This window comes from Mytilus galloprovincialis, chromosome 14 (genome assembly GCF_965363235.1).
Source record: "Mytilus galloprovincialis chromosome 14, xbMytGall1.hap1.1, whole genome shotgun sequence".
Taxonomy (NCBI): Eukaryota; Metazoa; Mollusca; class Bivalvia; order Mytilida; family Mytilidae; genus Mytilus; species Mytilus galloprovincialis.
The window spans coordinates 48,739,033-48,763,335 of NC_134851.1; the positions used below are offsets into that span (position 1 = coordinate 48,739,033).

Below are 24,303 nucleotides of genomic sequence, written 5' to 3' on the forward strand. Positions count from 1 at the left end.
GTCGATTTATTGTTTAGTAATAGATGAAATGGGAAATCGGATAAATCGAACTTTGTTCGGGATGCCTTTTGGTTGAAACATACGCTGAAGTGTTTCGAAAAAAATATGACTGATTCCTGCAGTTAAATTTTTGACATTATATTTGTAGATTATAATTTATTATTGCTCTTTATGTATAAGTTTTCTATCAATTTATGCATTCGTAGATACTGTTACTTAAAGGAGATTATAAGTGACATTAATAATTAAGTTTATTATATTCTATAAACAAACGTCGTTGTTTTATTACAACACTAACAGCTGAACTATCAAACAGTCTGTTTTTCAAACGGAATACTCCACCATTCTATTCATTTCAAAAATCGGTAGCATACGTTATGATTTTATATCTTTTTTTGATACCATAAGTATACTTTGATAATTATGAAGAAACGGCATAACATGCTACACATACATGTAGGAACAAGTTATATGTATGCTGGAGTTTCTAATTAACACGTATTTGTCGAATTTGAAGGAATTTGATGACGGTGTCGAACAATTTTTGGCTTTCATTAAAACCAAACAGCCTTTTCCCTTGCCGACCTATTCAAAAAGTCGGGATCGATACATACAAACACTTCTTCTGCCTCTTCTTTTTTAAACTTATATCTGGCATTTGACATAAGCAAACATCTCAGTACAGGAATGTGTGATAAACCAGACGATTTTAATTTTGTAATGATTAATGTTCCCAACCTTAGTAGCAAAATACAAACTTCATCTACTTATTGTCTATACATTTATCAACTCATTCGGTACAAAAGAGCTTACAACCACAAATCATACACAACAAAATGTCTCCAGTGTCGAAACAAAGAATGGAAGAGACCTGTTATGTCACAGAACGTCTAGTGTCTTTTAAAAAAAGATTCATTTGAAAATACGAAGACATTTTTTCAAAATTATTCCGTATTAACTTCACAAATAACACTTTTTATTTGTCCTTATTTACGTTTTAAACCTGTACTGTTTAGTCCAATTGTTTGTAATATCCTTCTGGCGTGGCTCACTACTTACATTGTATTGATCCCAACATTGTGTTATCGCGATTTAATCGATTGTGTATTCTTGTCTTTCAGATTTGTTTATGTACGTTGTTAAAGAGTGTATACCGAACATCGGGTTCTTTTTGAAGGTGTTTAGATTTCGCGTTTTCGCGGCAGGTAAAGAAACGCTAAAATTTGACCCCGCGTAAATTTCCTTTTAACTTTCAGATTTGTCAAACTTTGAAAGTGTTTATACATTATACTGCTACTTATGGAGTGGTTTGTGTCGTTAAACAAATTAAACAAATGAGCATACTTAATTAAAATCTCTTTTTTCATAATGATTAAATATATTTACAAAAGGTGTCACACCTTCTGACAACACAATAATCAGATGTTGATTAGCAAAAAGATATTGTATTGATAAGTGTCATAATCCATACAATAGACAATTAGTGAAAAAATCACTGTATCAAAATCACTTTTACACGGATACTTTTATATATATCTGTATTGATTAAAACCTTATGTTTGAAGCTTGCCCAAATGTTCATGATTCATGTTCCTTTTAAATTTCTCCGAATTTTACTTTCGTGTGTATTACGCGTATTTATTGGTAATCGATTACCTGTCCGTCAATCAATTTTGAGTTTTTGATATTTTTTTGATGTAATACATATTTGTGTTCATAGTGATTAAGATAACATTACAATGTTTACCGCTGCACCCCAATGTTTGATATGTTTACTTACTATGTCTGTTTGTGTTGCTTACACATTGTTGTCTATATAATGGATTCCATGTAATTGTTACACAAATATGATGTTAAACTATCTATAAAACCAGAATTAAAGCCAAATTTCTTTTTGTGTTCGCTTTTGATGTTGTCCTTTTGTCAAGAGACTTTTTGTTTTTAATGTTCATTTGGGTTTTGTATTTTTGTTATCTTAATTTTTTCTCGAAGCTACACATACAGTTTCTTTTAATCGGATTACGCTTATGTGATTGTTTCTATAACACCTCACAATATTAATCAAGAAACTAATCGATATTTGTTTAATCTGAATGTTTTAACAGGCGACTTTTATCTTTTCCAAATATATTAGCTCATAAAAAGGTATGAACACACAAATCTTGGTTAAACATGTTCTATTTAAACATTATTTCATTAAGAAGACGCACTTATTGCACATAATGATCGGGTTAAGATATTTACTAGTATCCTTTACCTATAACTTTTCCAGGAAATACTATATGAGTGAATCTTACCTCCAACAACCATAACAAATGTGAAATTGCTTTTTCCAGTTCCAATCAAATTTGTTGCACAACATGCATATTCCCCAGAATCAAATTTCGTTGCTTTCAAAATGGTCAGGGAAGGCTCAGTAAGTGTAACACCAATAACATTATGGGTTTCCAATGTTATTTCTGTGGTGATATCATCAGTTTTCTTTTTCCAGTAGACATTGCTTTGTTCTGGTATAGATGTTATGTTACATTCTAGAGTAACATTTTGCCCGTATTCAACAATTTTTGTTGTATTGTCAGTTGTAACAAAAGGAGTACCTGCATGAACACATAAGGGTAAATATAAAAGCAAATCATTAGGATTCATTCGATGCACAAGACTTTCTTTTTACCCGACTTTGAAATAGAAGTGTAGTTAAGGTACAGAAGGTTGTGTACATTTTTTTTGGGAACCAACTTATAGGATTGATCCCTTTCCCTCTATTTTTTATTTAGTTTTTCTACTGATGTGCTGTTGAAGCTATTTTAAATGCTATATGTGGGGTTAAGAAATTCAAGCTATGTTGAATATTATTTCCTTTCAATGTTATCCTAACACAAGGAGCCTGTAGTCTAGGGGTTATTGTTAGGTATCACCTGCAGAGACTGTGATCAGTTTATCAACAATTACCTGAATGAGACCGTTCTGGTTTTTTTTTATGTACAGTCACTTTTGTTATTTTTCCAAATGTGACCTACATAATTAGACTTATTACCGGGTTTCTCTCACATGAGATACACGACAGGTGCCACACGTTAAGCAGATTCTGCCTACCCTTAAAGAGCACATGAGATTATTCCCAGTTGGTTTTTATTGGGGAGATGGGGGTTCTTGTTGGTAAATCTAACGATTTTTATTTTTTTTTGCACTATTGTTTGTCAATTTACATTTTTCTTTTAAGCCATGGCGTTGTCTTGAAATTGAATGTCCCTCTGGTACGTTTTGCTTTTCTTTTGTTATTAGTAACTGAACGGGTTTTACTCATTGCGGGAAGCTGTATGTGAGCTGTTTAATTCCATGTCCGTTGAATTGTTAAATATTGCTATTATGAAAAAAAAATATACACCCTTTCTATGATTTATAATAATATGAAGACCAAATATATGTTTGCAAATGACGACAAAAAATTCCATGCTTGAATTATCTCTTACATAAATCCAATGGATAATTTTGCAGTTCTATCTATATATAAACATTAGTACAGGTAATGTAAGAGCTTACCTCCAATAACTTTGAGATTGATCGGCTGGCTTGTCAAATTTGAGGAATAATCTTTTGCTGAGCAGCTGTATTTGCCATTATCGCCAAATGTTGGAAATGTGATCGTTAGCGAAGGGTCGTCCTTTGTCATACCTTCCGTTCCAGGATAACCAGCATTCATATATATCAATTGATTGTCAATGTTAGCTTTCGTCCAATACACATGTATGCTGTCAAAGCCTCCATCCCATTTAACAATGCATTCAAGGGTCACTGGAGTGCCAAACACCGTTATATAACTCGTTCTGTTAACACTAAGAGTAAGTTTAGCTGTGAAAAATAAGCAAAACAAATCTGTTTGTGAAATTTAAAATTCGTATTGTAAATAGTTTATTAAGTTGTTAAAGGCACATTGATCAATATGCTAGACATGGAGAACTGATAACTAAGGAGTTTATTGAAAACTAGGTATATCTCAGGATGTAATTACTGCAAGAGGCATTCAATTCTTAAAATTGAATTTGTATGCTAAAACGTAAAGTTAAATCAAGCTTTTTTGGTTTTGTTTTACATGCACTTTTGTACTTCTTGTTTTAAATATTTGCAAAAATGTTATGTATAATTTAAAGCAACAGTAGTATACCGCTGTTTAAAATTCATAAATCGATAGAGAAACAAGAATGTGTCCCAAGTACACGGATGCCCCATCCGCACTATCATTTTCTATGTTTAGTGGACCATGAAAATGGGAAAAAATATCTAATTTGGCATTAAAATTAGAAAGATCATATCATAGGGAACATGTTAACTAAGTTCATCAAAAACTACCTCGACCAAAAACTTTTACCAAAACTTTAAGTTGAAACGAGACAGACGGACGGACGAACAGACGGACGAACAGACGAACGAACAGACGGACAAACAGACGGACGTAAAGACCAGAAAACATAATGCCCATAAATGGTACATAACAAAAAATCTCGGTTACAAACTAAAACTGATGGAATCGTATCAAATATAAGAGAACTACGACACAACAGATATACAACTACGAAATGTAACACACACATAAACGAACTATAATGTAACAATGGCCATGTTCCTGACTTGGTACCGGGTATTTTATGAAATAATGGTGGGTTGAACCTATTTTTTTTTGGCTTGCCAAACCTCCCGCTTTAATGGCAGTGTTAATTATAACATTAAAATGACAACATTACACGACATGGCTACAATAAATAAATGGGAGAAAATATAAGACAGAGAAACAAACGAATAATAGCCATCAAAAGGTTATTCTATACGGAAAAAATATAGCTTTCGGAACTGTTCTTCAATCAAATTATGTAATGTAATTATCAGAGTATATAGATGATCAATATGGCGTATGAGGATTGTTGTATTTTGTATGTTTTATGTTGTTTCTATAGGGACATTGGCACTCACATATTGAATTTGTATGATATAAGACATTGGTTTTGTAAAGTTATTCACACATACTTTGCCATCCTATTTACAAAAGTCTTTTGGTTACCTAGTTATAAAAGAAAGTATAGTAAAAGTGTAGTAAAACAATCCATGGTTGACGTACACTTAGAAAAGAAAGTGGTAGATGTATTGAATATTTAAAAAAAACATTCTCATATACCCCATAACAACTTTTGCAACAATTGTAAAAGCTTGTGTGATACATACATTAATTTTGGTTCTGGCTAATGTACTTAAAAAAAACGGAAATGAGAAATAATTCAATTATAAAGGTGTACGTCGAAAACACTTTATAATCCATGCCTATTAAAAACCCTGATTTGCACTTATTATTTAAGAAACAATGAATAATTAGAAGCAAATCGCTTCAGTTTCTACTTAAAAAGTGCAGAAAAAACATATGCAGTACGTGTATTGTTTACATAACATGTATTCCTCTTTGGATCATTATCAAAGAAGTAAAGAGGTAAAAAGGAGGTTGAATTATTCATGTATCTTGTTTTTAATATATTGGTGGTTTTGTTCTATTCTGCTTTTAAAAAATAAAGATTAGAATTTATTTATTTTAGAATTATATGTACATACTAAATAGTATTAAGAATTAAAATTTAACACTAAAACGCAAATGTGAAAAATAAAATAATAAAGTTAACGGTAAATAATTATGAAATAAAAATTAAATCCCTCTTTTCACCAAAAGTATCATTCTTACATAAAATCAATGGCTGACATAATGTATGATATAAAGAGCAATCCTGTACTACTTATAAAGGCTGACGTTGTAGAACAGCAAGTTTTATAATCTGACACCCGTATTACTATGATAGTGATATTTTTGTAGGCACCCAAACGAAAACAAATCATTTCAAAATCCAAACATAACAGAAACATTCTTCTCCAATCTGTAACTGTTAGCGATTTGATCGTATAATAACTTACTGCAATAATCAAATAACTTACCTGATGAAATTACTGTATGCAATTGACTTATTGCTGTAATAATATGAATACACATGTATGAGACATACAAGATTAGCGAATATAATTCCAAACTTCTTTTATCTTTCCTTCGCTCTTTGCATTTTTTTCAAAAGACATGTTAGTAAACATGCTCACGTTAGTTTGTTTTTGAATGAGGCAGTGATTTGTAAATGATTTCAATTTAAACTTCTGAGATATCAGGTGCAAAAAATGTAACAGGAACTGCTTGCTACTCAAGAAGGCTCAAGTACACTGCCTTATTTTTCTTGTGGCCTTTGTTTCTTTGCTCAATCGTCTTTTTACATTATTTTAATTTTACTACATGTCTATGTTTGTCTTCTAGTCTTTTTTATGTTTGAGTATCGTTTTGTAATTTGTTATGATCGTTCCCTTTTAAATCGTATTCATTCTTTCTGTGTATTGTTGTATTGTAAAGGAACTGTTCGGCATGATACAGATGTACTATTCAGATACAAGCCTTGTTATAAATCAATTGATGTTAACATGTTTTTAGTGTTGCCATTCAAGATGCGGATCAGAGCCAGATTCACTGCAAACTGTAATGTAAGTATTAGCCCACAAGAACATGTCTTGACTGTTTAATATAAAGCAGAAATTTTTCAACATTCAATACTACGGGTGAGGTTTCTGACTAAAGATAAAATCATGAATATCAATAAATATGCTTGGTTGAACAAGCATTTAAATTTTTTAGAGATGAAAAAATACCGAATAGGTAACAAAACCCGTAAGATAAAGGAGGACAACCAATTCATGAACAAAATGAAACATGGCAAAAATATATTGATTTAAATCTAAAGTTCGGCATTGTTGACCTTTTAACACTTAAGTTTTATGGTACATGTAGCCTGCGTTTGCCAAATATATTGCTTTAATTTATCGCTTTTTTTATTTATGTTGTTACTTTCTGCGTAACTATTCGTTTCGACCTGATTGTTTTCAGTTATTCTTCGACCGATGGTTTTGTATTGCCTTTTGATAGTTTAATGACGTTATAATCGATAAAGCGATTATATATTAAAGTTGCTATGCTCATGATATTATTTCATGCCGTTTGGAACACTTATATCGGTTGCTGAATATGGTAGTGCATTTCCAGAGAATAATCTATCCCTAGTGTAACACTCATGAGTAGTAAGTCTAATCTAGATATTTCAAGTCAGGGCGCTTAGTCCAAAATAAATCACTGTTAGTAAATACATGAACGTAAACTTAACCAAATACAATAATTAAATAAGTTCAAAAATCTGTTCGCGAATTTTGACAGGGGACATTAAATTATGTATGACATTTTTTTAAAGATTCAATATGCAAATCAATGCATCTTTTTATTTAAGATTTTATATATAATACTTAGTCCTAAACAATGAGAGGTAAATAAAGAGTGGAAATTTGTAATAATAAAGTGAAGTTTGACTGGACGGTTTATTAAAGACCAAAAAGCAATGAAAGGAAGCACATGTAGAATCACACAATCTAGGAAGGAAATATCAGCGTAGTCATAATATGCTGAATTTGTGAGTTTCCAGAAAATACACGCTTTTGATCTTACCTTCGTTTTCATTTTTTTTGACAACAAACAAGTTATCATGGTATCAAAAATCACATGTAGGAATATTTGCCTTAATCTAATCGAAGAAACAAAACTTGGTACGTTATAACGCACATTTTAATTATACTCATCGGTATTTCTTTAATCGAAACGGTTGGTAGGCAAACATCAATGCAAACACAAGTAAAAAGCAAAAAGTAAAATACGACTAAGGAAATCATAGAAAAGGCAAGCGATTGTGGTTAAATAATTCAACATTATATACGTAGTAAAACAGAAAAAGAATGTATCAATAATAGTAAGCATCTACACAAAATTATTAACTGCTAAAACAATTGCATATTTATTTGTATTGATCAGCTCTGTAATATTTCGAAAATTGAAATTTAACTAGACATGTCATTAAAGTTGACGTTTTTCTAATACCTATAACTTGCTAACAGCATTTTGAATTTCATTATGTCAAATCAATAAAAGTCTTCTTTGATAAAACTAAGAGAAAAAAGAAAAAACGATAAAATCCTGAATGAAAATAATTAAATCATTTGTTGTGTACGAAATTCCCTCTCCTGTTTAAATTTTCGTACCGATTGTAAAACCAACTATAAGAAATAGTAGTTCAGTTCTGGCTTGAAAACATGGATAATATCAAATGAAATAGAAGTTTTGAAACCCTTTTCATTGAAGGAAACATTCTCCCTCTGATGCCTTGACTGCATTTCAATGTTGACTGAACTCTTTGACATGAAAGGTTTTATTAAATATTCTATGTGTGCACTGGATATTGGACTCGAGATTAACTGAAAATACTATTACTGTCGAAATCTTTAGGGCTTTTAATTGTGTTCTGTCAATGACATGTTCGGTACAATTTCTGATATCAGTTTAGTCTCATATGATATCACAATCCCAGAAGCAACTCAGTATGCAAATAAAAGGTTATTTTCTCCAATAATTGATCAAAAAAATTTGCCAAAGAAAGACAGGGTTCTAAAAGCTTACCAATTTAGCCGTTTGTCTTCTATGATTATTATGTAGATTGCAGTTATACCCTGATATTTTTAATACTCATTACAAATACATTTGTAAAAGCCACATACGTTTCCCAACAAACTAGTCTTATAAAATAAATGACAGTTTCAATTTTTGCATACATATATACATGTATTGTACAGCTACATAAGACGAAAAAGAATTATGTCACGCCTTAATATGTGCTTTACAAAGGCTGATAATTGAAGGCTTTCCTCGGCACACTTTTCAAAATTAAAAAAAAAAAACGCCTAATGGATTCATCAATTTCATGTTAGAATTGCGAAAAGAAAATCATTTCTAAAATTATCGGTCAAAATTGCAACATTGAATAAAACTATGAAAAACTTACCTATCATACCCAGGAGAACGCTTCTATAATTGAACATTTTCTAAAACAAATCATAATTATTATAACAAGAAAACTTTCATATTTATATAATTTGTTAATAAAAGATTTTTTATATCATTTTTTTTATATCCGTATTTTAACATTACCATATAACATGTATAAGCAGGAGCTTTTTGTATCCCCCCACCCCCCCCCCCCCCCACAAAGATAAATAATTAAATCTCGGGTTTAAACAACCATGTTTGTTCTACAAGTCTCCTGTACGAATTCACGAATGTGGTCGTTGATATCAAATAGTCCGTTTCTGGTTTATAGCTTTTCAATGTGTCTGTTGTTCTGTTGCTATCTCATTTATCATTCTGATTGTTGTTGTGTTTTCTTCGGTTTAGGTTCTGACCCGGATTTGTTTTCGTTTAATCGAAATATGCGAATTAAAATGCGGTACACTTTTGTTGCCTTGTTCTACTGCCCTTATGGCGCTCTCCGTTTTTTTTTATATACTTTTTGTAGTATATATAATCGACACAGCTCATCCACAAACGAGTAGATTGTCCTTGAAGATAAAATACCACTGCAATCTTTGTGTTGACTTTTATGTTGATAATAGAGAACAGTATCTAAACTATGACAAATAACAAACTCCTTACAAAAAGAAAAGGAACATTAAGGTAAAGCTAGATCTGAAATGCATCCTAGTGCTGAGTTGATTAAGTCATTTTATTTTCTTGAAAAAAGCCATTTGTGTCTGTTTTCATTAATTTACTCTTTTTCCGTATTTTGTGTCAATAAACTGTAACATGTATAATGAGTCAAGTTTTTTACAAATACTATTTGCATTTGGTTCTTATGTCTGTCTAATGTTCGGGGAACATATTTGAAAGCCCTTACAAGCATAAATAAACCCGCAACATAACATATACGCATGTCCGTTTCATTGGACTTTAGTTCAATTGCCGACGTTAGTTACTTTCTTTCTTTCATTTTTGTAATCTAATTTATCAATCCGCTTATTGTTTGAATTTTTTTCTTATCTTGTTATGTAGAAGAATTTATCATAAACTAAACACGTAATGCTGTTCAATGTTGAACATTTAATGTGTGACCTAAGATGCAAAAATACAGTTATTTGGCATACACATTATTACATAATTGTTTTGTTTACAGTCATATCTTACTATAAACATTCGTAGACACGTTTTCTACACATATGTTTGAATAGGTTATATCTATGCTACTTTTGATTTCAACCTATGATAATGTTTGAGGCAAAAGTATATCATAAGGGTTTAAATATCACAAAATCCATTCATAGAAATGAACTATTTTAAAGTCGCATACACATTGTTCATGCAAAACATGCTGATTTAAATGTCACAGATGGCCAGAAGACATAATCATATTTCAAATTAAAACTCCGGTATACTAAGATTGGAAAAATATTCCGGTAGTGAGTTGAGAGAATGAAGGAGACGTATCAGTCTATCACATAATTTCACTAACACTTGTGTAGTGTCGATTTAAAATTGTCATCTTTATAATCCCGTCTAAGTTATAAATTTTGAAATTATAAAGAAACTAAGGTTCCCGTCATGCAAAGTAATCATTAGATGGATTGAGTATTTTTTAAGTTCGTATTGATTGTATAGTTCTCTTACTCTATCAGTTCTTGTGCATTTTTAACTTTCAAAATTTTGACTTTTATAGGTGATAGTAAATCCAGAAAATATTTGAATGCATGAAACTTATAACATGTTATTTTTTTTTTTTTCATTTTTATTCAAGTAGTTTACATATCAGTAGCACAGGATCTTCTTTCACTAATTCAAATACGGAATATGTTTATGAACAACGTATCGATATTTATTTTAAGTGCTCCACAATACCTGTTTATAAAGAATTAAAATCGAATAAATCAGAAATCACAATATGGTTTCAGAGCTGCTGTGGAACTACACACATATATGTGTTATGTTAAGTGGACGCATTTTTAAACAATCAATCCGCGAAACTATTTGAACCAATTGTGTTTCTTTACTTGCTGGCTTGATCCTTTAGATTTTAGGTCAACTTCATACAGAAGTTTTCCAAGTAGAACAACAAGAAGCTAGCATTATCTATACACACGTTCCGCTATATTGATGATATCCTAGTGTCACCCAATCGGAATTGAAATAATAAGATATTATATCACGGCCGACACTCAGCTAACCGAGAGATTGGTCGGTTAATTTATGTTGAGTATGCGGCTATATCGGCGGTTGGTCTGTTAATCGGGTTGGTTATACGTCTGTTAAGAGTAAAACGCACAAATTTAATGTCAAAATGTGTTAAATATACAAATGTTTGGCATATTATAAGAACCAAATCAAAAAGAGAAAAGTGTCTGACAAAATGATATCAATCATAAAACAGTTTCCACCTGCAAAAATATGTCATAGTCTGCGCAGTTTTCAGCAATACTAAAAGGCGTCTCGCACGTATGTAGTACTTATGCATATACACAGCAATTTTTTTTAATAAAAGGCGAAACAATCAATTTTAAATATCATTTAAAGGACACAAAATAGTACTTTGGTTCTAAAAAATAAATTGACATTAGTAAATATTTCATAATTGTAATATAACGTGAAAAATACCACGTTTAAGTGAAAATTATGGGAATAAAGTCTGTTAATGGGTTGGAAAATTAAAATTGTGTCAATTAAGAGTTATTTAGCCATGGCAGTAGTTTTGCTACCTTTATATTTTCGCATTGAAAAAGTTAACAATGAGATGTTCTTGAGTAAAAAAAAAAATAAGACAATACGGTGCAGCAGTGTACTTCTAGTAAAAGTATTGTTATTTTGATTTCTTTGCATTTTCACTTCAATATATAGTGATATGGATTGACCGATGGAATAAGAATTTATTATTTACGTTTTCAATCAGCCTTAATTTTTGTGTCTGTTCAAAGTAGCACGTTATTTAATCCGACTGAAAGTGTCTTTCTAATACAACACAGGGTACATATAACGTGTTGCCGTTCTCATATGCACATGGTATTTGTCACTGGACGTTAAACCCTAATTCGTCAGCATCATCCAATTGGTTCTTTTCTTCTATTACTTAATCATATGTTGTTTACAAATCATTCTAAAGAAGTAAATGGGAAGGAGCGAATGCAGCTGCAGTTGGTTATCTTATTATAATTTAATTCATTTTATTCCGTTTTTTTCTTTTCTACACAAGTGCAGAAATGATATACGCGACCATTCTTGGATGAAATTAATATTATTTTAATATTACACTTTTTGTAACCATTTTTATCAATTTTCAATTTCCATTGTCTAAGTCTTGTGTTGTTTCCATATATTTTATGTTTCATTGCTCATGTGTTGTTTCCGTATATTTTAGCCGCTTGTCTTGAGCCTACCCATTTGATCCGATAACACCCCATATAGCAATACAATAGTGCACACGCTGAAATGTCTCGCCTTCTTTGATATTATGTTGATAGTCCTAAATAAAAAGCTAGTTTTAATACAACTGTCACATAAACTTAACATTAACCAAGAAAATTTAACATTGACCAATGAACCATGAAAATGAGGTCAAGGTCATAGGAACCATGCCAGGCAGGCATGTACAGCTAACAACTCTTCCATACAACAAATATAGTTGACCTTATAGTTTAAAAAACAGACCAAAACACAAAAATTTAACACTGAGCAATGAACCGTGAAGGTCAAGGTCAAATTAAACCTGCACGACTGACATAAAGATCATAAAATATTTCAATACATCCAAATATAGTTGACCTATTGCACAAAGTATTTGAAAAAAAACACCGAAACTCAAAAACTTAACTTTGACCACTGAACCATGAAAATGAGGTCAAGGTCAGATGACATCTACCAGCTAGACATGTACACCTTACAATCATTCCATATACCAAATATAGTAGACCTAGTGCATACAGTATAAGAAAAACAGACAAATAATTAACTACAACCACTGGACCATGAAAATGAGGTCAAGGTCAGATAACACTTGCCAGTTGGACATGTACACCTTACAGTCTTCCCAGACACCGAATATATTAGACTTATTGCTTATAGTAGCTGAGATATGAACTTGACCACCAAAACTTAACCTTGTTCACTGATCAATGAAATGAGGTCAAGGTCAAGTGAAAACTATCTGACGGCATGAGGACCTTGCAAGGTATGCACTTACAAAATATATTTATCCTTTTACTTATAATAAGAGAGAATTCAACATTACAAAAAAATTTAACTTTTTTTTAGTAGTCACTGAACTATGAAAATGAGGCCAAGGACATTGGAAATGTGACTGACGGAAACTTTGTAACACGAGGCATCTATATACAGAGTATGAAGCATCAAGGTCTTCTACCTTCTCAAATATAAAGCTTTTAAGAAGTTAGCTAACGCCGCCGCCGCCGGATCACTATCCCTAAAGTCGCAGGCTCAACACAAATTATACTTTTATTGCCATTCATAACTCTTAACAGACCAATTAACAGACCGGGTTTTATACATCCGACCCATTAACAGACCAGGTTTTCAATAGAAATTAATTAATGTCACAAAAAAAAAAAAAGATTTTAGTGTAGATTTTTCATACAATGATATTAATATGTTTAACAAACATAATGCCTGTCTTTTTTCGATGTTCAAAATATTGCATACGAGTAAATTCAACCAACGTGTCATTTTGTGTACATTTTGTGTGTGTAAAATGTGTATAGATTTATTGATGAGTAACTTGCCTTTTCATTTTAAAGATCGTTTATCGTAGCTAGAAACAAGATAATTACACCACTGGATTCAGTACATTGAATTGTTTTTTTCAGACATAAATAGTTTTTATGATGAAAAAATATTTTCAAAGTTATACAATGAAATATACTGAACTTGCAATGATTTTCTCGATAACACCTTATTAATAGACTTTAGCCAACCCGATTAACAGACCAACCGCCAATATAGCCGCATACTCAATATAGATTATCCGACTTATTTATCTCTCGCTTAGCCGAGTGTCGGCTGTGTACATACGCACTGTGAAGTCTGTTCTTACCTAGACTAGATTCACATGAATATCGAACAAATTGACATCCGCGTTCCTAATGAACAAATGATAAAGGTAAATAAAAAAGACGGATGCCACTAGTGGAGAATTTTGTTTAAAAAAAATTATTTGGTAAACGTTTTCTTTCTTGTCTTGCCATTTTCATTGATTGTCGGGTTCACTTTGACTGATATATTTTAAGTGTCATCTGTCTATACCTGTTAAATTTAATTTAAGATCCATACTTTAGCAATTGCTTAATGTCGAGTGTCTAAATATTATGTTTACTTTGAAGTTATGAAAATATCCAACAAATTATTTGGCCTTATATGATCCCAATACTTAAAAAAAGAATGAAAAGTATGTGGCTAGGCCTATAAAATCATACTTATATGCATTGTAATATGTGTATGCACATATTTAGTATAATTGCGATAAGTATACTAGTAAATTAAAAACACATTATTTAAACTTTACTATAATGAAATAAGTAGGTATGCATTTGTTTACTCATGTAGTAGGTCACCTTCATATGTTTTATAACAGATATATATTTTGTTTAAACAAGTTTGCCCCTTCTTTGGCATGATTTACCATACAAACAAATAACATATTAAAAATAAACTCATCATAGATACATGCGTATAGTAAAATATGAATTATTTGTTGAAAAAATAACATTTGAAAAATGACAATATCTCAACTTTGTAAAACAGTCACGTAATCAAACAAAGATAATAAATACGTCTATATTAAACAAACCATGACTTATTTACAGTCAGATTTGTATCGATTTAATTAAACAGAATAGATATTTCTGAACACATTTTGTGATGACTGAAGGAAATTGCTCATGGTGTATTGTTATGTTATCACAATACACAGACAAATTAACGACAATAACCTCAACTAAACAACTCATCCCCTTTTCATCCAAAAAAAGTTAGAAAAGGCTTAAGCTTATACTTCTAAATAAAACCAATGTGTTTAAGGAGCCATGCGCGTCGGGCAAAGTGCAACGCGATTTGGTGCCACGACATATCTGTAACATGAGTTCGAATCCCGATCAGAGAAGAACAAAAACCGTCTGCAAATTTACAGATCTTAAATTGATGAATTATATATATATATAGAGAGTTGTCACTGACTCAGACGTACTTATAAATATAATTATTTTCTGTGACTGTATCTTGCATTAATTTGTAGGATCCTTTACTATAGATAATTGAGCTGATCTGTAACAATAACATCTCTATGCCTTATATATCATGTACTGTAGTACGACGCTAGATTAAAACTGACGAGGAAAGGTAACACACGGCCACCGAAAGCTTTATATTTGAAGCCCAGGTGATCGTGTGGTCTAGCGGTACGGCTGCAGTGCAGGCGATTAGGTGTCACGATATCTCAGTAGCATGTGTTCGAATCCCGGAGAGGGAAGAATAAAAATTTGCAAAAGCAAATTTACAGATCTAACATTGTTGTGTTGATGTTTAGACGAGTTGTATAAACAGGTATATATATAAAATACACATTTAGAAATCTGTAGTATTGTTATAAACGAAAACAACCTCAAACTATAACCATGTGTCATATTATAAACAAATTATATTACTCTATAAAAGCAATCAAAGAAACAAAACGCCTCCGTGTATACAACTAAATAGAACCATATCATATATATAATACATATGCACAATGTATTCAGTTTAAACATTATTTTTTTTATGTATTTACTATTTAACTTTAAACTTTTTTTTCGAAATTGTTTATTATTAATATATAAAACTTTACTTACCAACTTTTATGTATTTTAAGATATAATTTCGTTGACTTTTCTTTTAGAGGCCCAATGAAAAGTTTGCATGCGTGTTTGAATTAAAAAAGAATCAGTAACTCAGCGAAAAACACATTTCCAAAAAGTAAATTCCTAATATTAACAGTAAGATTTATAATCTTTTTATCAGTTGTTCATTGATCAATCGACTGAGATAGACAAATAGTATACATGTAAATCAATCAAAATTTATATATCTTCTTTTTTTTCGAAAGGACAAATGACTTCAATCTTTGAACAATGCTACCGATCTAGTGACATAAAAAGATTGATCGTTTTTCTCTTATAAGCATTTCTTCTAAAACAACCTTGACATCGTATTCATTTCAAACTATTTTCCGTTAAGTTCTTATTATTTTTAACCATAAACTGTTTGCCTGCGATATCTAGGACGATCTCATTTCATTAAAAATCTTCTGTTTACTTAGTGCCCCCGAGTAGGTCGAGTACCTTTAAGTGAAGGGTGAATTTACTTAAAGCCATCGAATAGGGTATGTATTTTATACTATCGCCTTCAACATTAGAGGTCCATTACTTGTTATAGAAATCTGCCGTCGTTGAAAAACATGATAGACTTAATACACGTAGTATAAATTTTATTTAAGATATGGGGTTTTTGTCTAACTTTTATTCTTGTAAAGCTGTTGTTTTGTCTCTTCCGAATGTATCATTGGTTCCAGATGTTTCTATTTTACGGTTTATTTCCGCTTCATCAAACTTGCACTGACGATTTTTTTTGCCTTTCAAAATATACATGACATATTTGCCACTGGACATAAAGGGATCAATCAAACAGATTAATCTAGCATAAATTTAAGTCTTACATAGTTATTCCCTGAAATGTTATCCCATATAACTTATTTTATTCTTATGTTTTGTTTATTTGTATATTTATAATGTGCTTTTACATAAAAAAAAGAGTGTTAGATAATACAAGTAACATAGCCTACATGCGACTTTGATTCAATTTTAATTAATAATTCAAAATCACCAATAAGAATATTGAGAAAGGGTTGATAGCGTTCAGCAACAGAAAAAAGTGGTATAACTAGGTGCTTAAAGTCCTTTTTGCAATTATTTTCTTCCAATACTTTTTTTTTTATATCAGTAACAATTTAAATCATTTACAAAGACAGGCATGCAGCATACCCGGGTACAGTAAGATCTGGAAATTTTACAATCTTCAATATTGACTTATTTGTAGATCCTTTTTTGTTGCACATTTATTAAAAAAAGTCTTGCTATCAACCTTAGTTACTCCCCTCTCCAACATACACACTTTTGATCTTTGTCTATCATCAAAGCTCGTTGGTTAAACACATGATATTAAAACAGATCTTCCTCCCAAAAATAGGTTTTGCTATTTTACATGTTGCATGTGTTCTAATCATTGAGCCTATTTTATAATATTGAGGATTTTTATAATTGCAAAAACCAAAAAAACTCCAACCCCAACCCAAATGGTCGATGTCCAAATATCGAAGTCTACATTTTACTTTCTTATTAAATATGATAAATATTTGTGATCATTAACCATTATTATACATCATTAATGAACACACATGAAAGAATTTTTTCAGTACTAAATGTTTTAATAGAGGGGCAACAGTTACCAAAGGGACATTCAAACTCATACATCGAAAATAAACTAGCAATGCCATGGCTAAAAATGAAAAACAAACATTCTGACAAACAAATATGCACAAAACACATCATAGAAAAGTAAAAACTAAGCAACAGGAACCCTAAGGTGATTAAGGATAATTGTATTATATTAACGTAATGAAATGAAATTATATATGTAAGATATTTAAATCTGCAGAAATATAAAAAGTTTTTGTGATTGTAGCTGCTTTTAGTTTTCTTTTTAATCAACCGGCTCAAAATTTTTAAAAAGATTGACATGCTATGCTGTCTTCACTGTGTTTTCTGTGAATTTTTTAAAATATAATTTATGCAATCAAAAGTACAAATTTAATATTTCTGTCAACAGCAATTGGATGAGATGCTAAATTCTATGTACACGTCAATGCGACAGCGCCACAAGAACAAACAAAAACACAAATATAACAAGTATGGTCTTTAAATTGCAGATAGTTTCTCTTCAAAATTCAAACATTCGCTCTTTGGCCTAGAAAAGAAGTGACCCTCATCCTTAATTTGTCGATTATTAATTAGATGGATACGTTTTCCGTGAAATATACATCATGCATATCAATACACATCATTTTTGGGAACTAGACCGGTACCTTGTATCGGATTTTGTACCATGTCAGTTCATAAGCAAATGACGCAGGAACAACATGTTAGCTGACCCGTACATATTTTTACACATATCTGACATATTTTTTATTTCAACTCCTGAATGTCGCATGCTTAGCGGAAAAGCGATAAGTATTTTGTTTTATCTTGTCTGGAATAAAACTCGTGACATTTCAGACCGGATACAAACACGTTTCCACGCGACAACCAAGGCCACGTCGACAGTGGTGGAGTCAAATATGCAAAAATCAACATGCCAAAAAGATATTTATACGAAAACCACTTTGCACTCAATGTATAGCAGGAATAACGATAAAAAGGAGTAAAAAAAAAAAAAAAAAAAAAAAACACTATGAAATTAACGTATCACAGAAAGTCCCAACGATGTTCCAACAAATCAGAATTGATTCAGACAATTGTTACCTGACATACTTTCTAACATATTCAGCTTAAGCTTACTATAAAGGAACAAATAGAATGGAAGAAACTGTATCTTTACGTTCGTATTCATTAAGAAGAATACGGATATATTAGTATAAACATTAGCTTTATTGTCAATATCCCTGTTATTTAGTCAGTAACAAACTGTGCTGTCTACACTTACCTGATGGAGAACAAAAATCCAAGTAATTTTTGTTCTTGCTTTACCATTTGGTTGGGATGAATTTTCTGTTTCAGAAACAGCATTTAGTGTAAATACCATTCTTATAATTACTGTATTAGTAATTACCAATTTCGGGCAGTAATTGTTTTTTTTTTCAAAAATGGAATGTTAGTTGACAAAGAACGTTATCTTTCGTAACCTTTATAATTATCTTGTTTATATATCACCAACTATTGGTAAATCGTGTCAGTGGTATGCAGCAAGATTCATGGAGTTATTAAGACTTGTATTGAACCAATGCATGGACGCATATATATCAAACTCAGGCATTGGTGTATATTTAACAACATATTATAATGGTTTGAATAAGTATACACTATTTTGGATTTTGATAAGACCGGCGTAACACATTGAAATTGATAATTTTATTTTAATACTTAAAAAAGTCTACACGATGTACGCTAAGCTACTTTAAAGTCATGATACGTATTGGTAAGAACTTTGAGAATTAATATTGCACAATTGATATTACAATGATTTAGATGATTAACCTGCAAGAGTACCATACTTCTAGAGAATGCATAGTCAGAATTATGTAATATTCGTTTGTGTTGATGGACGATTGCTTTGAATGTTTAGTTGTAAAGCTACATTGTATATCGTTACTCTGTTTTAGTTTAAAAAAGTTTTTTAATTCTCTTTCAAGATATCAACTAACAAAGGATTTATATTTTTGATTGAGTCGGTAAACTTCAGTGATAAATGTTACAGTCTTATTTTTACATTGTTACATAATAATTATATATTGGGTTTGATAAGTACTTTTGACATTTCGTCATTAATACTGACATCTTCCATATTGTTTAATTCGTTGGAATATCATTGGATGGTTGTTTAATAGACTTATAGTTAAACTTTCTCGACAGTGCTGCCAATGATACAAACACATTTAATAGTTTGTTTCTTTCACATAGTGGTAAGGTAAAAAGTATACAAAGCTTCAAGACTTTTTTATCAGTACAAAAAGACAAGAACAATGTTTAGTGAACAATTATAAGTGCAATGACCACAAATGGACCAATCAGAGCAAAACACATACAATAGTTAACACCAAACCCCAGTTCATGTTTTTAGAGAAGTTGAAACCTAAGATATCAATTATAGCAATTGTTATTATGCTGATGATTTAATGGACAAGCAATGATCACAGTAAAATTTCAAACTAAACAATTCACAATTGATTATGGTTTCACGTGACCAGATGACCGACTATTTTAACGACGTGGACAATCGACAGACGCCAGATGATGAAATTGGAACGGTGACCGATGACTTGAGAACAAAGAAAGATTTATTTAACTTTCTTTCCAGACAAAATAAAATTGAAAAAGGAAACATTCATATCAAATACTGACAAAAAGGGGGGGGAAGTAAAAAACTTTAGTTTGATAAATATTTTGTCCACTTATTGTTCTTCTCCCATAACATACATGTATACGGAAACAGGAGGATATTACTGTGTTAGTTCTAATCAATGACATATAAATAGTCTATAAGTTAATTTTAGTAGTCTTATCCATTAATGAAAACTGATCTTTTCATGGCATTGTCAACTTAGCATTCGTAAATCATTTGCTAGAGTTTGAAAAAAATAGAGAAGATCAATCAAATGTGATTTGGTTGTGCACTTGTTTTATGATATAACGAAAATATCATAAGACAATACTCGCTTACATGTATATATGTAGAACCATTAACGAGAACCAGACAAAAAACCGAAAGTAATTATGACTGATTTATTTGCATATATATTCATAGTTTCATGTTCAACAGTGATACAACATTTTTTCTCTTCATTTTATGTTATTTTTATACATATTGCGCATACAATTCTATGATAAATATACATCGTCGCTGGGCTTCTAAAATGTCGTATATGACTTTTTTGGCTAAAAATACTTTTGACACCAATGGTCTGGGCGGGAGGAAATATTTGGTATTACAAAATAGTATACAGTTACCCAAATCAAAATGTGTGAAATAAGACATATTACAAAATTGCCAATGTCAGTTGTTTGTAAAGTTTGCTTCCAAAATGTTGTATGAAAACTTGAAAATTGTTGTAGAATGACTTTGGGAAAAAAATAATTGTACATTTCTTTATTTCTGTGAAAATAATTTAAGTTCTTTGATAATCCAGAAATGTCAAAATTTTTATTTCACTGCTTTTTACAAAAAGTTCAAGTTCACATACGACATTTTGGAAGCATGCATTTTGCCAAAATTTTCGAATCCTGTTTGTGAGAAATTTGTTATTTACAACATTTTAGAAGCCCAGCGACGATCACGTATTTTAAAATGTGTATGTAATGTTCATGCACAAGCATTGGTAAACAGAGAAATACGATAATAGGAATGTGCCTAGTTTCAAGAGAAAATAAAAAGAAGTTTGCGATAAACCTCGGTAGATTATTGTCCCTGTAATAAAATGAATTAGTTACCGAAGAATGCAGAACATGCACTTCGCAAACAAGAAATGTAATCTTGATAGATTATGGTCCCTTTAATAAAATGTATAAATAACATAAGAACGCTGAATTCAAACTTCGCAAACAACAAATCTTATCTTGTTTACTTAACCACTTCACTAGTCGTAACAATACATTGTACTTTGGACGGAAAGAATAATGGCATATTTTATCTGTCTTTCAAGTGTGGTGAATATAAAATTATTCAATGTTCATGGCAACGAATATATAACAAAATTAAGTGTTGAAGCTTCTAGGAGTTATTGTTGTTTTGTTTAACCTTCATTTTCTTCACAGACATATTTGTATTTCTTTTCAAAATAACATGAATAACCATCAATCCACTTTGATCTTAAAGCTCAATCAGTCCAACAAACGTTGTTCCTATACACGTTAATTTATCAAACATCACTTCACTCAATGTGAACCTTTTTAGAATGTTAAAGACATGGACTATCGACAGACGCTAGATGATCACAGCAGCTAATATTAGTACGATCACCCATAACTTGCGAACAAAGAAAACTTTATTTAACTTTCTTTCCAGACAAAAAAACGGAAGTCACATGCATGTCAAAATACTGAAAAGAAGGTAACAAAACAAGGTGGAAAACTCTAGTTTGATAGATATTTTGTCCACTAAATTACTTTTCTGTAAATGTTTTTCTTCTCCCAAAACATACATGTTGACAGATTCCCCATTTCCTTTCTCAATTTTATGTATATAGAAAGAGGAGGAAAATTATTGTGTTTTATTTTTTCACTTAAGATGACTTTTAGTCTGTAAGGTAATTTAAGTGGTCTTAGCCATTGATGAAAACTGATGTTTTCCAGGCATTGTCAACTTAGCATTTATTAATCAGTAGATAAAGTTTGAAAAAAATAGCGGAAATCAAGTAGGCCCTAAATGTGATTTATTGGTTATGCATTGTTTTATGATTTAATGAAATTTCTGATAAGACAAGACTCGCTTACATATGTATATGTAGAACCATTAACGAGAACTTGCCGGTTCTGTTGCAATTTTGTTGCTCATTAATTAATGAACAATGAATTAAGAGTGCGTCATTAAACTATCATTAACTATTGGATTTCCCCTAAATATTTCCCACAATTCCCTAGGTTGTAAACATACGTCGTCTGCAATCACCTTTGTAGATACTTGCTAGTGCTTCTAAAACGCAAATAAATAGATCTAAAAATCAAAATCAACTGAAATAACCTTGATCACGGAACTGGTACAGCAAAACATCTCATTATTTAATAACACATTTAAGTCTAGTCACGGTACCAGTTCCTTGACAGATGAAAAGAAGCGTTAGGCATGTGAGTTCATTACCGAAAGGGTAAAATCTTTAGGTGGGTGCCGCAGATCAACAAAAGAAATTAAAAAATATAGTCCAACTTGCATCAAATGGTAAAAAAGGTATTTACAGAAAAGGCCCATGACCACTAGACAACTAGCAGTAGTCCAACATTCAAACCTGTGTCCGAAATACAAGAGAAATTAGTGGATCTACAAGGATTGCCCAAGTTTGGAATGGAACTCTGACTTAGGAGTGTAGTTACAAATTGATGCAATATTGGCAAGAATTCCAGTCTTGCTACAACGGGTTGTGCTAAAATGAGAAAAGAATTAGAAACTCAATGAACGAAACGAAACGAAACGAAATAAAAATCATTTTATATCATGTTAAAAGGACAACACATAAATATATATATATATGTATACATGTTTGCTAAAATAATAAACGAACTGATATGACAGACAGCTACGATCGATAATAACTGAGTTAAAAGCTCCTTATTGGGTACAAGCACATAAAGAATGTAACAGGGTTTGAAATATGTTTGCATAATTGTCCGATTTGCACAGCCGATTTGTAAATATTTACACATGTAGATCAGAATCTACTAACCCTTCCCGGGTACATAGTATCAATCATGCTTATTTTTTTGGTAGGATTCAGTCTTAAGCCACGTTTACACAGTTTTGTGAACTTGTTTGTTATTTCAACGTGTTTTATTGTTTTGTTTATTGTCATGGTACTGCATGTAAGTTTCTGTTTCTGCGCGTGTTCACAAAGGTTCAATAATTCTAACTGGTTTCGTTAATTTAGTGACTGTGGGGTAGTTGCTATTCCAGTGCACGGCTGTTGTATTTTGTCTAACATCTTTGTAATGAGAATTGCCTATGGTTTCAGACTGCAGTACTCGCTAAGTCTTAGAAACCCCGGTAAAATATCTTAACTGTAACATGCTGGTGATATAAAAATAAGAAGATGTAGTATGATTGCCAATGAGACAATTCTCCATTAGAGACCAAAATGAAATAGAAGGTTGGCAACTATCGGTCACTGTACGGTCTTCACATGAACAAAAAAATTACTGTATGTAAAACTATTCAAATGAGAAAACTAAGCGCCTGATTTAAAAACAAATCAATAACCAAAAACAATATAATATAAACAAAAGAAAACCACTGATAATAATTCACACATGATTGATCAATGGTGGCCGTTATTTATTACAAATCCCCTATAAACGGTATTAAAGCAGTGCCAAATGACAGGAGTTGATTACCATCCCAACCACATGATATGAGACTGTTATGATATTGTAATTATTGTATTTGTTTATGTTGGCCTGATAGTCCGGCGGCTACAAGCATATTTCAGACGAATTGTGCACATCCTGCTACAAGCATGAAATTTGGCATAGACCTTCCTCAACTATTACTCTTTCATTTCAGATAGGGAGGCATTTGAAAAAAAATGTCTCATCTCCGGTAAAATCCAAAATAGCGGACGTCATACTAAAATCAGCCCAATATTGAAGGCTAGTGTGTAAAAATGTGTTATTATCATGCTACTATCATAATATTTGGTACACACCTTTGTTTTTTACTTCTTGTGGATAAATTAAATAGATTAGATGTCTTCAGAAACCCTACTTCCGGTTAAAATACAACATAGCGGACATTGTACTTAAATAAGCTTATTTTATAGGGAGAGTAATTGAAATGTGTTTTTACGTTTTACTACTATCATTACA

General features: G+C 31.3%; 1 long non-coding RNA gene across 1 annotated transcript; it reads right to left on the minus strand.

Moving 5' to 3' along the window:
- Positions 1-2,303: 2,303 nt before the first annotated feature.
- LOC143058069 (uncharacterized) lies at positions 2,304-6,008 on the minus strand. The gene is made up of 3 exons (XR_012972935.1): positions 5,968-6,008; positions 3,541-3,849; positions 2,304-2,597 (listed from the first exon to the last, which is right to left on the minus strand). It is a non-coding gene; the product is annotated as an uncharacterized LOC143058069 (long non-coding RNA).
- Between the last annotated feature and the right edge of the window lie 18,295 nt (positions 6,009-24,303).